Source organism: Delphinus delphis, chromosome 18 (genome assembly GCF_949987515.2).
Source record: "Delphinus delphis chromosome 18, mDelDel1.2, whole genome shotgun sequence".
Classification (NCBI taxonomy): domain Eukaryota; kingdom Metazoa; phylum Chordata; class Mammalia; order Artiodactyla; family Delphinidae; genus Delphinus; species Delphinus delphis.
Window position 1 is genome coordinate 431594 of NC_082700.1, and position 16458 is coordinate 448051.

Consider the following 16458-nt stretch of genomic DNA (forward strand, 5'->3'; position numbering starts at 1 on the left):
TACAGGAAACACTTTAACTAGCAAAGCAATTGGGCAGTAAGTTACATATTTTTAAAACGTCTTTAAAATACCCAAATTGAGGGGATCAAAACTCAAAGTTCCCTTCTGATTTAATCAGTTACTGATGAATTTACACAAGTGCTCAATCAGTCGACCAAAAACTAAGGGAGCTAAAGCATCTTCTAAGTTATTTGATTACCAAAGGAAAAATAGGCCACTATCAATATCCACTTTAACCACGTGCATGCGTCTGGCCCTAGTCCAGTACTGCTTCTTTGCCCAATACGGGGAACCCTGTTCTCCCTAGTCCCAGAACAGAAGTCACCACCACCCCATGGCTTCACCTGGCACTGTCTGCTGCTGTCCGTTCCTCCTCTTCTCTCTTATAACCCCTTGCCCAGCAGGCAGTCTCTCATCTGCATCCCTAGAGGTCTCTGACATCACTGCTTTGGCGTCATCTCATTATTAGTGGTATTTCGCTTCTGTGTTCATAATCTACCAAGCTGTGAGTTCCTTGAAGGTATCTGTATATTCACCACTGTCTAGCACCATCCGTCCCTGGGAGATAGAAGAAACTTGATAAATGTTTGCTAAAAGTAAGTTAAAATTAAATCAGAACTAAGGTTATATTGTTGAAGACAATTCAGTTTTATAAAGTATTGTTTGTGTTCATTCAATGTTCAACAATAAAAATTTCATTGGTTCATAGCACGGGACAGCTATGCTGTATGAATCATACTCTAAAACAACCAAATTCCTAGTGTAACTCTGTGACTAGTGCAACAGATAAGCAACTAACATTTACTGTGTTCTTACTCTGTGCCCAGTACTGCTGTAGGCACTGGGTAGACAGCAGTTAATAACTCAGAGTCTAGTGGGGAAAATACACACAAAAGCCATGTGGGGGTAGGAGACTGCAAGTTTAGACGGGGTGCACAGAAAGGCCTCACTTAGAGGAAAAGCTAAGGACCCGGTGGAAGAAGTGCATGTGGTGCAGCTATGAGGGGCAGAATAAGACCCAGTCACCCAGACTTCATAACTCCCATCTGCAGGAAGCCCCCACCAATGCCCCATTCCTCCCGAAAACCACCAGTTCCTACAGCCCATCACCACTATCCACCTTGACTCCTCCAGGGTTCACGTCTTTATGTTTGGGAATCTATTTATGTCAGCGCCCTTCATCCGTGCCACGCTAATCTCCACGCATGTGCTTATCCTGTCTCCGTGTCCCAAGCATCCCAATGCCAAACACTCACTGTGCGTCACAAGCAAAATCTATTATTCTTAACCTCTTCTCTCACCTTCCTGAGAAAACCTCCTCCTATGGAGCCCATACCCTTGGAATACGTACCTTCTTTATTGTTCTTTTTTAGACCTGGATTATTCTCCCTTCCTCTACCATCAAAATCCCCAATTTTGAACCTCGTATTATCAGACTATATAACCTACTATTCCTTTATTGTCTACCACAACCTACAGAGTGTCCTGGGATCCTCTCCTTCATTCCTGAAAATTCTCTGGCTAAACAACTCGAAGAACAGAGTTGCCATTAACTGAAATGGAGAAAACTGGGGATAAAACAAAACAAAACAAAACAAAAAAAATGGCAGCGTGATTTGTTTTCTCACTGATATCACACGTTGACAACCACAGCTACTACAGCATTTAAAAAAAAAAAAAAACCTACTGCTATAGGCAGTTGCTATAGGCAACGACATGGATGAGAAAAGTGGAATCAAAGTCTGACACGAGGGCTTCCCTGGTGGCGCAGTGGTTGAGAGTCCGCCTGCCGATGCAGGGGACGCGGGTTCATGCCCCGGTCCGGGAGGAGCCCACATGCCTTGGAAAGGCTGGGCCCATGAGCCATGGCCACTGAGCCTGCACATCCAGAGCCTGTGCTCTGCAACGGGAGAGGCCACAACAGTGAGAGGCCCGCGTACCGAAAAAAAAAAAAAAAAGTCTGACACGAATACTGTGTGATTCCACTTAGTATGAAGTTTGAGAAGAGGCAGAATAAACTCCCAGGTCCAGAAGTCAGAAGCATGGCTGTCTAGGAAGCTGGTATCGCCCGGGAAGGGGTTTCTGCCTTCAGGATGCTAGGGATGTTCTGTATCTGGGAGGTGACTACACTGGTATATATGTTTGGGCTGTACACTTAAGATTAAGGCACTCTGAGAATTCCCTGGCAGTCCAGTGGTTAGGACTCCGCACTCTCGCTGCCAAGGGCCCAGGGTTCGATCCCTGGTTGGGGAACTAAGATCTGGCAAGCCACATGGTGTGGCCAAAAAAAAAAAAAAGATTAAGGCACTTTACTGGATATCTCTTACTCCTGAATAATTTTTTTAAACTGTGGTAAGCAAACTAATTCTAACTATTTCTGAGTTGGAAACCTATGTAAAAAGGCAAAACTCTTCATCAGAATCAACCAAGTAACCCTGACTGAATTTAAACGACCTCGTCAGGAAACTTATGAAATCCAAATTTAGAACAAAGACAAGCTACAAGGTCATTCTGTAACATCAAAAACCAGAAAAGGTTTTTAAAAACAACAGAAAAGATCAATGAAACTAAAAGCTGGTTCCCTGAAAGGATAAACAAAATTGATAAACCACTGGCCAGACTCATCAAGAAAAAGAGGGAGAGGGCCCAAATCGATAAAATCAGAAATGAGGTACTTCCCTGGTGGCACAGTGGGTAAAGAGTCTGACTGCCAGTGCAGGGGACACGGGTTCAGGCCCTGGTCCGGGAGGATCCCACATGCCACGGAGCAACTAGGCCAGTGCGCCACAACTACTGGGACTGCGAGCCACAACTACTGAGCCCATGTGCCACAACTATCGAAACCTGTGCACCTAGAGCCCGTGCTCTGCAACAAGAGAAGCCAGTGCAATGAGAAGCCCGTGCACAATTAAGAGTAGCCCCCACTTGCCACAACTAGAGAAAGCCCAGGTACAGCAGTGGAGACGCAATGCAGCCAAAAATAAATAAATAAATAAATTTATTTTTAAAAAATTTCAAAAGATTGCATTACGTTCCTTAAAAAGAAAAAAAATGAAAGAGAAGTTACAACCAACACTACAGAAATACAAAAGATCATATGAGACTATTATGAGCAACTATATGCCAATAAAATGGACAACCTAGAAGAAATGGACAGATTCTTAGAAAGGTACAATAATCTCCCAAGACTGAGCCGGGAAGAAGTAGAAAATATAAACACATATATATGGAATTTAAGAAAAAAAAAATGTCATGAACAACTTAGGGGTAAGACAGGAATAAAGACACAGACCTACTAGAGAATGGACTTGAGGATATGGGGAGGGGAAAGGGTAAGCTGTGACATAGCGAGAGAGTGGCATGGACATATGTACACTACGAAACGTAAAATAGCTAGTGGAAAGCAGCCGCATAGCACAGGGAGATCAGCTCGGTGCTTTGTGACCACCTAGAGGGGTGGGATAGAGAGGGTGGGAGGGAGGGAGATGCAAGAGGGAAGAGATATGGGAACATATGTATAACTGATTCACTTTGTTATAAAGCAGAAACTAGCACACCATTGTAAAGCAATTATACTCCAATAAAGATGTAAAAAAAAAAAAAAGAAAGAAAAAGAAAATATGAACAGACCAATTACCAGTACTGAAACTGAATGAGTAACTAAAAAACTCCCAACAAGCTAGAGTCCAGAACCAGATGACTTTACGGGTTAATTCTACCAAACACTGAGAGAAGAGTTAACGCCTACTGTTCTCAAACTATTCCAAAAAATTGCAGAGGGAGGAACACGTCTGAACTCATTCTATTTAAATGTGCCACCATCACCCGGATACCAAAACCAGACAAAGACATCACAAAAAAAAGAAAATCACAGGTCAGTATCACTGATGAACACAGATGCAAAAATCCTCAACAAAATTCTAGCAAACCAACTCCAACAATACATTAAAAGGATCATACACCATGATCAAGTGGGATTTATCCCAGAGATGCAAGGATTTTTCAATATCTGCAAATCAATTAATGTGATACAACACATTAACAAATTGAAGAATAAAAACATTATGATCATCTCAGTAGATGCAGAAAAAAACTTTTGATAAAATTCAACATTCATTTATGATAAAAACTCTTAGGAAATGGGCATAAAGGGAACATCCCTCAACATAACAAAGGCCATATATAACAAACCCATAGCTAACATCATACTCAATAGTGAAAAGCATTTTTCCTAAGATCAGGAACAAGAAAAGGATGCCCACTCTCACCACTTTTATTCAACATGGTTTTGGAAGTCATAACCACAGCAATCAGAGAAGAAAAAGAAAAGGAATCCAAATAGGAAAAGAAGTAAAACTGTCACTGTTTGCAAATGACATGATGCTATACACAGAAAATCATAAAGATACTACCAGAAAACTACTAGAGCTCATCAATGAATTCAGTAAATTTGCTGAACACAAAATTAATACACAGAAATCTGTTGCATTTCTATACACTTATAATGAAATGTCAGAAGGAGAAATTAAGGAAACAACCCCACTTGCCATCACATAAAAAAATGAAATACTTATGAATAAACCTACCTAAGGAGGCAAAAGACCTGTACTCCAAAAACTATAAAACACTGATGAAAGAAAATGAAGACAACACAAAAAGATGCAAAGCTATACTGTGTTCTTGGATTGAAAGAATCAATATTGTTAAAATGACCATACTACCCAAGGCAATCTACAGATTCGATGCAATCCCTATCAAATTACCAATGGCATTTTTCACAGGACTAGAGCAAAAAATTTTAATTTGTATGGAAGCACAAAAAACCCCGAATAGCCAAAAGAATATTGAGAAAAAAACAACAGAACTGGAGAAATCACACTCCCTGATTTCAGACTGTATTACAAAGCTACAGTAATCAAGACAGTATGGCACTGGCACAAAAACAGACATACAGATCAATGGAACAGGATAGAAAGCCCAGAAATAAACCCACACACTTATGGTCAATTAATCTATGACAAAGGAGGCAAGAATACACAATAGAGAGAAGACAGTCTCTTCAATAAGTGGCGCTGGGAAAACTGGACGGCTACATGTAAAAGAATGAGATTAGAACATTCTGTAAGGCCATATACAAAAATAAATTCAAAATGGATTAAAGACCTAAATGTAAGACAGGATACTACAAAACTCCTAGAGTAAAACACAGGCAGAACACTCTTTGACACAAATTGTAGCAATATTTTTTCAATCCGTCTCCTGAGTAATGAAAATAAAATCAAAACAAAAAAACAAAATGGGACCTAATAAAACTTAAAAGCTTTTGCACAGCAAAGGAAACCATAAGCAAAACAAAAAGACAACCTGCAGAATGGGAGAAAATATTTACAAACGAAGCAACCAACAAGATATTAATTTCCAAAATATAAAAACAGATCATACAGCTCAACATCAAGAAAACAAACAACCCAATCAACACATGAGCAGAAGACCTAAATAGACGTTTCTCCAAAGAAGACATACAGATGGGCAACAGGCAAATGAAAAGATGCTTAACATCAGTAATCATCAGGGAAATGCAAATCAAAACCACAATGAGGTATCACCTCACACCAGTCAGAATGGCATCACTAAAAAGTCTACAAATAATGAATGCTGAAGAAGGTGTGAAAAGGGAACACTCCTACACTGTTGGTGGGAATGTAAGTTAGTGCAGCCACTATGTAGAACAGTAAGGAAGCTCCTTAAAAAACTAACAGAACTACCATATGATCCAGCAATCCCACTCCTGGTCATATATCTACAGAAAACCCTAATTCTAGAAGATACATGCACCCCAATGTTCATAGCAGCACAATTTACAGTAGCCAAGACATGGACGCAACCTAAATGTCCACTGACAGATGAATAAGGAAGATGTGGTACATATACACAATGGAGTAGGAGCCATAAAAAATAATGGAAAATTGCCATTTGCGGCAACATGGATGGACCTAGAGATGACCACATTAAGTGAAGTCAGACAGAGAAAGACACGTATCATATGATATAACTTATATGTGGAATCTAAAAAAAAAAAAAGATACAAATGAACTCATTTACAAAACAGAAACAGACACAGAAAACACTTACGGTTACCAAAGTAGATTGGCAGGGGGTGGGGGTGGGAGGCATAAATCAGAAGTTTAGGATTAACAGACACACGCTACTAAACATAAAACAGGTAAACAACAAGGATCTGCTGTACAGCACAGGGAACTCTACTCAATATCTTGTAATAACCTATAAAGGAAAACAACCTGAAAAAGAATATGTATGTATGTATAATTGAATCACTTTGCTATACACTTGAAACATAACATTGTAAATTAACTATACTCTAATTAAAACAAAAAAAACTAGCAAAGTTCCCTACTAGACTGGCAAGCGCAAGCACCGATGTGATGCAGCACTCAGACGTCTGCATGTAAAACAGAGCAGGACCCTATGGTCCCTGCCCCCCATGTCCTCAGCCTGCCTTTTTGTCTGTGGAAAAACCAAAGAATAAGTTTAACCAGAGAAGTGAGAAAATGCAGAAGCAAAGAAAAGCAGTCAAACAGGACAAAACAATAACAGTTTAGTCATTAAGCAAAGGCAAGGCACTTTAGCTCCTTCTCAAGGGCTGTAGCTAATATCGGGAGCCCTCTCCGGTGGGCTGTCCTGTAGATAATGAAACCCCCATCAGGTGGGAGAAGTGAACTACATTAACTGTAGCCATGACATAAGCTGCCGCGATTCTAAAAACTGGCCTCAAGAAAATGGGAACAAACCGACTTTGGAACCTAAGGTTAACTACTTAAAACAGTCAAGATGACGCTGGCCAGAGCACCGCATGACCAGCTTCAAGATGCCTGTCCGAGCTGCCTGCGTTGCTTCCACGTGGGCTCCTCCCGCCGCCTATAACAGCTCTTGACCCACGACTGTCGACTGTGGCCGCGGAGGGCAGGGGAGGGGAGTCGGCCTTTGGACAGGAGTCGCCCTCCCCGCTCCCGGCACCCAAAAGAAAGCAAACTTTCCTTTCCACCAGCCTTGCCTCTTCACTGGCTTTTGCGCAGGAGCATCCGGAACTCACTTTCGGTAACACATATCTCGCCCACGTAAAAAAGAAACCTCCCCTGCTTCATTTCAGCTTCATCACTATGATCCTAGAGGTATATTTACTGTCGGCATGACGCACAGAAATACAATTCCACCTTAACCTGTTACTTAGTATTGATGCTGAGGCCTTGGTAAAGGGAGCATATACAGCAAAATGCCCAGAATGGATTATTAGGAGGTGGACTCAGATCTTCCTGATATCAAAATCTGTTTGAAACGAACGGACAGCCTTGAAACCTCCAAAGACTACCACGTAAACATTATTTAAAGCAGCGGGCCGGGGGGGATAAATTCTCTACCTCGCGAGGAGGAAAAGGTAGACGCAAACAATTCAAAGCCTCCCTCAGGCCTTGAGAAGTAACTGGTCGCTTAGAAAGGTGACTTACCGGTCTCCCAAAGTACACGTCCTTGAAAGCCACCAACCCACAGCAAAGCTTTCAAACCCGAAGCTTTGCAAGACCGCACCTGCCGGCAGGGAGACCGGCCCAGACCAGCAGGAAGGTGACGCACCGACGCGCTCCTCGCGCAGCTGCGGCCCCGCGCCTCCGCGCAGCAGCTCAGAGTGCAGCCGAGACCACAAGCGGCGGGAGCCCGCGAGAAGCCGCCGCGGAACAGCGCTAGCAGGCCCGACACTGACCCAGAGCTCCCCTCGCCGCCCGGCGCCGCTCCCCGCGCGCCCCGCCGTCCCTCGTGGACGCACGGCGACGAACACACCAGCTCCTGCGGTCCTCCCCACCCCCACCCCACCCCACCCCCGCCACGAAGTCCCGCTCCTCGGCCACGGCCTCTCAGTCCACTCACGCCAGCGCCCGAGCCGTCGTCGCCGCCGCCGCTACCCTTACAAACCACCCGCCACAGCCTCCGCGGCCAGCCCGGCTCCGCCCAGGCCCGAGGGCTCCTGGGAAATGTAGTTCCTACCTGTCCCTCTGCGCTTGCGAGAGCACGCAGCCGGACTCACGCAAACTACCACTCCCGGCGACCCAGCGTTCCACGTTACTAGGCACTCACGGCCCGGCGTCTTCCGCCCGGGAGGGGAGGGCAAGGGGTGGTGGTGGCGGGCGGAGAGGCGGGGGGAAAAAGTTCCCGGAGAGAACTTCCGGGACAGACCGAGCCCCTCCCCTGCCTTTCAAAACCTCGGCTGGCGCCCTCGCGGTTGGGGCGGGGGCGTCTGTCTAGTTCCGCGTGTCTTTTGTTTTTTGTTTTTGTCTTCTTTGCCACGAGTGACCAAGTAAACGAAAAAAGGACAGTCGGCCACACTCTCTGATGAGTCAAAAGTAACCTTGTGATGAAGTCACTTCTAAAGTAGCTATCGCTCGTCTTTTCTGCCTAATGCGTAGTTGGCTCTTTGCCCATTAGGTAATAAAGCCTAATTTTATTTTGTTTATTTTTTATTAAAATAAACCTAGTTCTGTTTTGAACACTAAAGTGCAAAACTCGAAAACCGTTTTCTTAATTGCCATTGCAGATGCAGACACTGCAAGTTACCATTGTGTACACACCCAGGCTTTGTGTCTGTTTAAATAAATATTTAAAGAAATCAAATGAAGTGCTATTTCCAACAACCGGTACAATGTAAGAAACAAACTACTGTTACCAAGTCCAAGCTTGTATTGCTTGCGCCGCAGGAGAGGCCAATAATCCGAGAGAGCAGTACTTGGGACAAGGACTAACGACTGTATTCGGAAAGCCAGCAGACAGAGAAGATGGTGAGCTTGTGCCCCTAAAGAACCATCTTGCCTGAGTTAGAATTCAGGCTCCTTTTATACTCAAAGAGCAGTAAAGTCAAACATCTCCTGGTTCCCATGAGCCTCTGGAGGGGATGAGTTAATTTCTTCCACCCTGCAGTCAGTCATTCACAGGTGAGCCTGGTCAGGAGGTTTGTGAGCTAAACAAAGGTATTTTAGCTTAATGCTCATCACCTGGCAGGCAGGGTTCCCAGAGATGGGCCGTTGTGTATAACTTAAGCTTACAGGCAACATCCCTTTAGTGATTCACTTGTAATAGAATACAGAAGGTTCTTTCCTATTACAGTCCCCCAATGTCAATGTCCATTCCACAATCTTGTGGAAAAGAAGCTAATACCATTCTGCTGAATGGAGGTGATGAATATTCCTTAGAATCTTTAGTCAGTCCTTTTTACCCACAGCTGTTTGAACCCGATGAAACTTAGCACTTGTTGTCTAATTTGTAACTGAACGTGGGGTTTTGGCTCCACTTCCCAGTACATATGCTAGATTCCTGTATTTCTCTGGACAAAATTAAACAAATTGATTGCCCCTTCTCCAATGGAATTCCCATCTACTTCGGTTGGATGGACAGACCTGTTGGAGGTAAACTCATGAATAGTATAAGCGCCCAAAGTTTTAATGTGATTGGCCACTGCTAGCTCTTTAGCATCATAGATGCTCCTGCCTGGGCACACACCTGCAATGGCCTGCCATACAGTATTCTAAAGGGGCTTAATTTAAGCCTGCTTCTGGGAGCCACTGAGCAGGAGCAAGACAAGGTTGTCCACTCTCACCACTATTATTCAACATAGTTTTGGAAGTTTTAGCCACAGCGATCAGAGAAGAAAAAGAAATAAAAAGAATCGAAATCGGAAAAGAAGTAAAGCTGTCACTGTTTGCAGATGACATGATACTATACATAGAGAATCCTAAACATGCTACCAAAAAACTACTAGAGCTTATCAACGAATTTGGTAAAGTAGCAGGATACAAAATTAATGCACAGAAATCTCTTCCATTCTTATACATTAATAATGAAAAATCTGAAAGAGAAATTAAGGAAACACTCCCATTTACCACTGCAACAAAAAGAATAAAATACCTAGGAATAAACCTACCTAAGGAGACAAAATTTCTATATACAGAAAACTGTAAGACACTGATGAAAGAAACAGATGGAGAGCTATACCATGTTCTTGGATTGGAAGAATCAACATTGTGAAAATGACTATACTACCCAAAGCAATCTACAGATTCAATGCAATCCGTATCAAACTACCAATGGCATTTTTCACAGAACTAGAACAAAAAAATTTCACAATTTGTATGGAAACACAAAAGTCCCCAAATAACCAAAGCAATCTTGAGAAAGAAAAACAGAGCTGGAGGAATCAGGCTCCCAGACTTCAGACTATAATACAAAGCTACAGTAATCAAGGCAGTATGGTACTGGCACAAAAACAGGAATATAGATCAATGGAACAGGATAGAAAGCCCAGAGATAAATCCACACACATATGGTCACCTTATCTTTGATAAAGGAGGCAAGAATATACAATGGAGAAAAGACAGCCACTTCAATAAGTGGTGCTGGGAAAACTGGACAGCTACATGTAAAAGAATGAAATTAGAACACTCCCTAACACCATACACAAAAATAAACTCAAAATGGATTAAAGACCTAGATATAAGGCCAGACACTATAAAACTCTTAGAGGAAAACATAGGCAGAACACTCTATGACATAAATCACAGCAAGATCCTTTTTGACCCACCTTCTAGAGAAATGGAAATAAAACCAAAAAAAAACAAATGGGACCTAGTGAAACTTAAAAGCTTTGCACAGCAGAGGAAACCATAAACAAGACGAAAAGACAACCCTCAGAATGGGAGAAAATATTTGCAAATGAAGCAAATGGCAAAGGATTAATCTCCAAAATTTACAAGCAGCTCATGCAGCTCAATATAAAAAAAACAAACAACCCAATCCAAAAATGGGCAGAAGACCTAATTATACATTTCTCCAAAGAAGATATACAGATTGCCAACAAACACATAAAAGGATGCTCAACATCACTAATCATTACAGAAATGCAAATCAAAACTACAATGAGGTATAGTACAATGACCTCACACCAGTCAGAATGGCCATCATCAAAAAATCTACAAACAATAAATGCTGGAGAGGGTGTGGAGAAAAGGGAACCCTCTTGCACTGTTGGTGGGAATGTAAATTGATACAGTCACTATAGAGAACAGTATGGAGTTTCCTTAAAAAACTAAAAATAGAACTGGCATACGACCCAGCAATCCCACTACTGGGCATATACCCTGAGAAAAGCACAATTCAAAGAGTCATGTACCACAATGTTCATTGCAGCTCTACAATAGCCAGGACATGGAAGCAACTTAAGTGTCCATCAACAGGTGAATGGATAAAGAAGATGTGGCATATATATACAATGGAATATTACTCATCCATAAAAAAACGAAATTGAGTTATTTGCAGTGAGGTGGATGGACCTAGAGACTGTCATACAGAGTGAAGTAAGTCAGAAAGAGAAAAACAAATACCATATGCTAACACATATATATGGAATCTAAAAAAGAAAAGATGCAGACGTAGAGAATGGACTTGAGGACACGGGGAGGGGGAAGGGTAAGCTGGGATGAAGTGAGAGAGTGGCATGGACGTATATACACTACCAAATGTAAAATAGATAGCTAGTGGGAAGCAGCCGCATAGCACAGGGAGATCAGCTCGGAGCTTTGTGACCACCTAGAGGGGTGGGATAGGGAGGGTGGGAGGGAGACGCAAGAGGGAGGAGATATGGGGACATATGTATATGTATAGCTGATTCGCTTTGTTATGAAGCAGAAGCTAACACACCATGGTAAAGCAATTATACTCCAATAAAGATGTAAAAAAAAAAAGACCAGTTCAGAGGACTTAAGAACTCACCCAGGACAAATCTAGATCCAGAGGTGGGTCTGAGCAGCCATGCTGGCTTCAGCCTGCCATGTCCAGCACAGGCCGGGCACATGACACAGACTGTTCTGAAAACGGTGAAAGATTCATTACAGAGTTTTTTTTTTTTTTTTCACTGTTGGGCATTGAGAGCAAGTTAGATTAACCTACATAGCATAGTCTAATATCTTTCACAGTATCTATCATCATTCCCATCTACACACTGATAATTTTGAATCAATTTGAGTGTAAAAGACAATCAATACCTATGAAGTTAATAAATATTAATGCGAAAGAAATGCAGTATATGAGTCTAAAGTTCTACATGGCTTCTTAAAGCATACGTACCCCAAACTGCAATATCAATTAGACATCACATTTGATCTTACTTTGTTAATCTTCGTGTTAAAGGAGAGAACAAATATCAAAATTAAAAGTACAAATTATAAGTCTGACACCTTTAATTAAATAATTAATTAGTTAGTTAATTCATTTATTTATTTATTTATTTACTTGCGGTATGCAGGCCTCTCACTGCTGTGGCCTCTCCCGTTGCGGAGCACAGGCTCCGGACGCGCAGGCTCAGCGGCCATGGCTCACGGGCCCAGCTGCTCCGTGGCATGTGGGATCTTCCCGGACCGGGGCACGAACCCGTGTCCCCCGCATTGGCAGGCGGACTCTCAACCACTGCGCCACCAGGGAAGCCCCGTTTATTTATTTTAAAGCGGAGCTGACTGTAGTCCAGAGAGGTGTGGGTCTGTCTGGAGTGACCGGCTTGTAAGGGTCAGAGCCCAGAGTGAACACAGGCCTCCCGCCTCTGGGAGGGGCCTCTGCTTCTGCTTCACATCACCGCTGCCATCCACTGCAGCCTCGCTATAGAATCAGAGCTCTAGAATTATGTGAAGGAGAAATCCAGTTCATTCCACAAGACCTTTTAACCATCTTTCGAATATCTAAGGAGGCATTAGGGACTTATAATGTATTTTGTATAGAATTAGGAGATCTACAAGAAGAATTTTATGGAAATTCTGTTTAAAAGTTCATTTTAATGTTAAAATTTTATTATACAAATTTCAGGTTTTATACAGAGAATGTTGGAATTCCTCATTTTCCTCAAGATTTTGAAGTTGCAAAATATAACACCTTGGTAAAAGTAAGAGTCTGATTTCTATTTGGAGGAACAGAACTGTTTGAAAGTTCTGTTCTAATTATTTTTCCTGTTTGATAATTTTTTTGTTGTTGGAAAAATTGTGCATATCCTGAATAAATATTCCTTAGTATATGAGTTGATTTTTAATAGTCAAGAAAATTTTTACATTTAAAATTTAATGTTTAATTTTTAGCTTATTGTAAAAGAAATGCATGCTTATAATAAAAATGTAAACAGTATAAAATCTTAATATGACATTAAAAAATAAAGGTACTCCTCCCTGTTATTAACAGTTTCTTGTATTTTAAGAGTAGACACCAAGTCTACTTTGACACCAAGTATTTATACTATGTTGAATTTCCATTATTTTTCATTAGAAAGAAAAACAAAAAACTTTTCCTGCGACGTCATACAAATGCAAAATAACACCAGCATTCAAAATGATGTTCCATTTGTATCTTTTAGATATTTTAATAAAATGTTACTTGAAAATAACATTTCTTCTGTGATTAAGAAAATATGAAAAGTGGTACAGTTTAAACATATACAGGTGTACCTATAGCAAAAATACTGGAAGGAAATATAACAAAATATTACTAGTGATTATATATCTGTAGTAGGACTTCAGATGATTTTTATTTTTTCTATTTACTTTCTATATTTTCTAAATTATATCTGCAAATGAACATGTATCAGTTTTATAATCAACATTTTAAAATGGCGTGTATGGTTTGTTATTTAATGAATGCAGCTTATGAAAGAACAACCTGTTTTCCAGGTAGGGACAGAGGGAGGTAAGGAGACGGCCATGGTGGAGCTGAGGTGCCCCCAGAGCCCCAAGGACCCCGGGGACCACAGCTTTCTTATATCCGCACACTTCCTCCCAGCCGACGGCATCGAGGTACAGTCTTCATGTTGACTCCTATGTGTTTATCCACCTTGCTCATAGCTAATTTCTCAGCAAAGGAAAACACTCCCTGGGGTGCAGGTTCCTGCTCCTGTTCTGAGTCACTTATGGAAACTTTCCTAATGTCCACACCTCACAGAGATCCCTTCACACACTTCACTAAGCACCTGCTGTGTAGCAAGCAGCCAACTAGAGGCCAGGCCCAAAGATGAAAAGACTTCATACCCCGCCCCTCGGAAACTGCCACCTGGGAGGGACAACACATCGTGATCCCACCCCCCATGACTCAACTGATCCTGAAATGTACGCGAAGTGCCCTGGGCTCAGGGACAGCAAGGAGGGCTGCATAGAGGCCACGACCTCCGCTAGGTCTGTGTCAGGTCAAGGGCATGGTTCCAACCTAAAACAATAATGGAACAAAAACAAACCCAGAGCCGATACCTAAAGTTCCAGTAAACTCTGCAGCCCATGTCAGAGTGTCTTCTGTCCAGACACTCAGACTTCCGGAGGGCACAGGGCTCCTCGGCAGCGTCCACAGAGCAGTTCCCTCAGGCTCTGGGAGCTCCTCACTTTGCCCCACTCGAGGTGTCAGCTCTGGTTTGAGGAAGGAGATTCACATCTATCCAGGGGCCCAGACCTCCTGTGATGCAGCCCAGGGAAGGGCAGTTATGCAGGGCCCTGGGCCCAGGGCTCGGGCTTGCCGCCCGCTGTCTGCATTCACTCACTGACCTCCAGTCCCGGGACAGGTTATTAAGGAGAGGTCTCTGATACCCAAGGAGTTTTGCCTAATGTTATATCTGGCATCCACTCTTATCCAGATTCCATGAAAACATATAAAAAGTTAACCCAAGGTCAAATGTGTCCAAGAAGGAGAAAGGCTTTTGTTAACCTTTTACCTAAAAATGTATACCATATTTTGTGGAGAATTTAGTTGTGTGGGTAAAAAGTAAGTAAAAATCAAGTTGGAAACCATGATAGGATGTGTTAGTTTTTTCTTCATTGGAAAGGAAGCCGTCCCTTCTGGCCTCCCTCACTCACCTCGTGCGCGACCGTGAGTCTGTTTCCTCGAAGGGAGTAACCCTCCCTGACCAGATGGACAGAGCTTTTCTGTACAAGAGGCTTTTTGAGCTGGCCCTTCTCCTTTGTTAAACCATTTTGGTGGAAATCTCCCAAAATTATGTTAAATTTTACCTTCCTGAATGAAGTGACATGGACGTGGTGTGTGCCCTGCAGCTAGCGCAGGAGGGTTATGCCGAGCAAACCCTCCACATTCTCCAAGGTTAAGGCGGGGGCAGGATTTCGGTACGACAAACACCCCATCAGGACGGCTGGGATGACGGAGGCATTCGCCTATGCAGGAGCCCCTCCCGGCCTGCCATTACCTTGGTTTGCATGACGTGCCAGCATCCCCGCCTTTCTCCTTGCCAAGGGGGCTACTTTCGTTTAGACCGTGTCCTGTCTCTAACAATGCCTCATTTCCTTTTTTTTTTTTTTAATTGCTTTATAAAAGACACTATCCAGAAAACAGAGCTACGTGCCTTAGCTGTGGAGGAAATATTTGCAAAATATGTGTCTGGTATAAAATTTGTTTTTAGAATATATAAATAACTCCTACAAATCAGTAAAGAGAAAAACAACCAGATAAAATTATAGACAAAAGATCTGAACACATAATTTGCAAAAGAAGGTATATGAATGAAAAATAAACACCTGAAAAGATGCTCAACATTATTAGTAATTAGGGAAATGTAAATCCAAACCACGATAAGATACCATTACGCTCCTATCAGAATGGCTAAAATAAGAAAACAAAAAAATCCTGATAATAGCAAGTTTGGGCAAAGATGCAGAGCATTTGGAACTCTCATACACTGCTAAGGAGAATGCGAAATGGTTTAGACACTAGTAAACAGCTTGGTACTTTTTTTTTTTTTTTTTTTTTTTTTTGCGGTACGCGGGCCTCTCACGGCTGTGGCCTCTCCCGTTGCGGAGCACAGGCTCCAGACGCTCAGGCTCGGCGGCCATGGCGCACGGGCCAAGCCGCTCCGCAGCAGGTGGGATCTTCCCGGACCGGGGCACGAACCCGTGTCCCCTGCATCGGCAGGCGGACTCTCAACCACTGCGCCACCAGGGAAGCCCCCAGCACCACTTATTGACGAGGCTGTTTTTTCTCCATTGTATATTCTTGCCTCCTTTATCAAAGATAAGGTGACCATATGTGCATGGGTTTATCTCTGGGCTTTCTATCCTGTTCCATTGATCTATATTTCTGTTTTTGTGCCAATACCCTAACTGTCTTGATTACTGTAGCTTTGTGGTATAGTTTGAAGTCGGGAAGCCTGATTCCTCCAGCTCCGTTTTTCTTTCTCAAGATTGCTTTGGCTATTTGGGGTCTTTTTTGTTTCCATACAAATTGTAAAATTTTTTGTTCTAATTCTGTGAAGAATGCCATTGGTAGTTTCATAGGGATTGCATTGAATCTATAGATTGCTTTGGGTAGTATAGTCATTTTCACAATATTGATTCTTCCAATCCAAGAACATGGTATATTTCTCCATCTGTTTATGTC

The 16458-nt window shown here is 42.4% G+C and overlaps 1 protein-coding gene across 2 annotated transcripts in view; it reads right to left on the reverse strand.

Moving 5' to 3' along the window:
- CENPJ (centromere protein J) overlaps positions 1–7655 on the reverse strand; it is a 53840-nt gene extending 46185 nt beyond the window's left edge. For both annotated transcript variants that reach the window (XM_059995545.1, XM_059995544.1), the window contains exons 1-2: positions 7524–7655; positions 345–558 (exon numbers count right to left, since the gene is read on the reverse strand). The gene's annotated coding sequence lies outside the window, so the exon portion shown is untranslated. The remainder of the gene's footprint in view (positions 1–344; positions 559–7523) is intronic.
- Positions 7656–16458: the final 8803 nt, after the last annotated feature.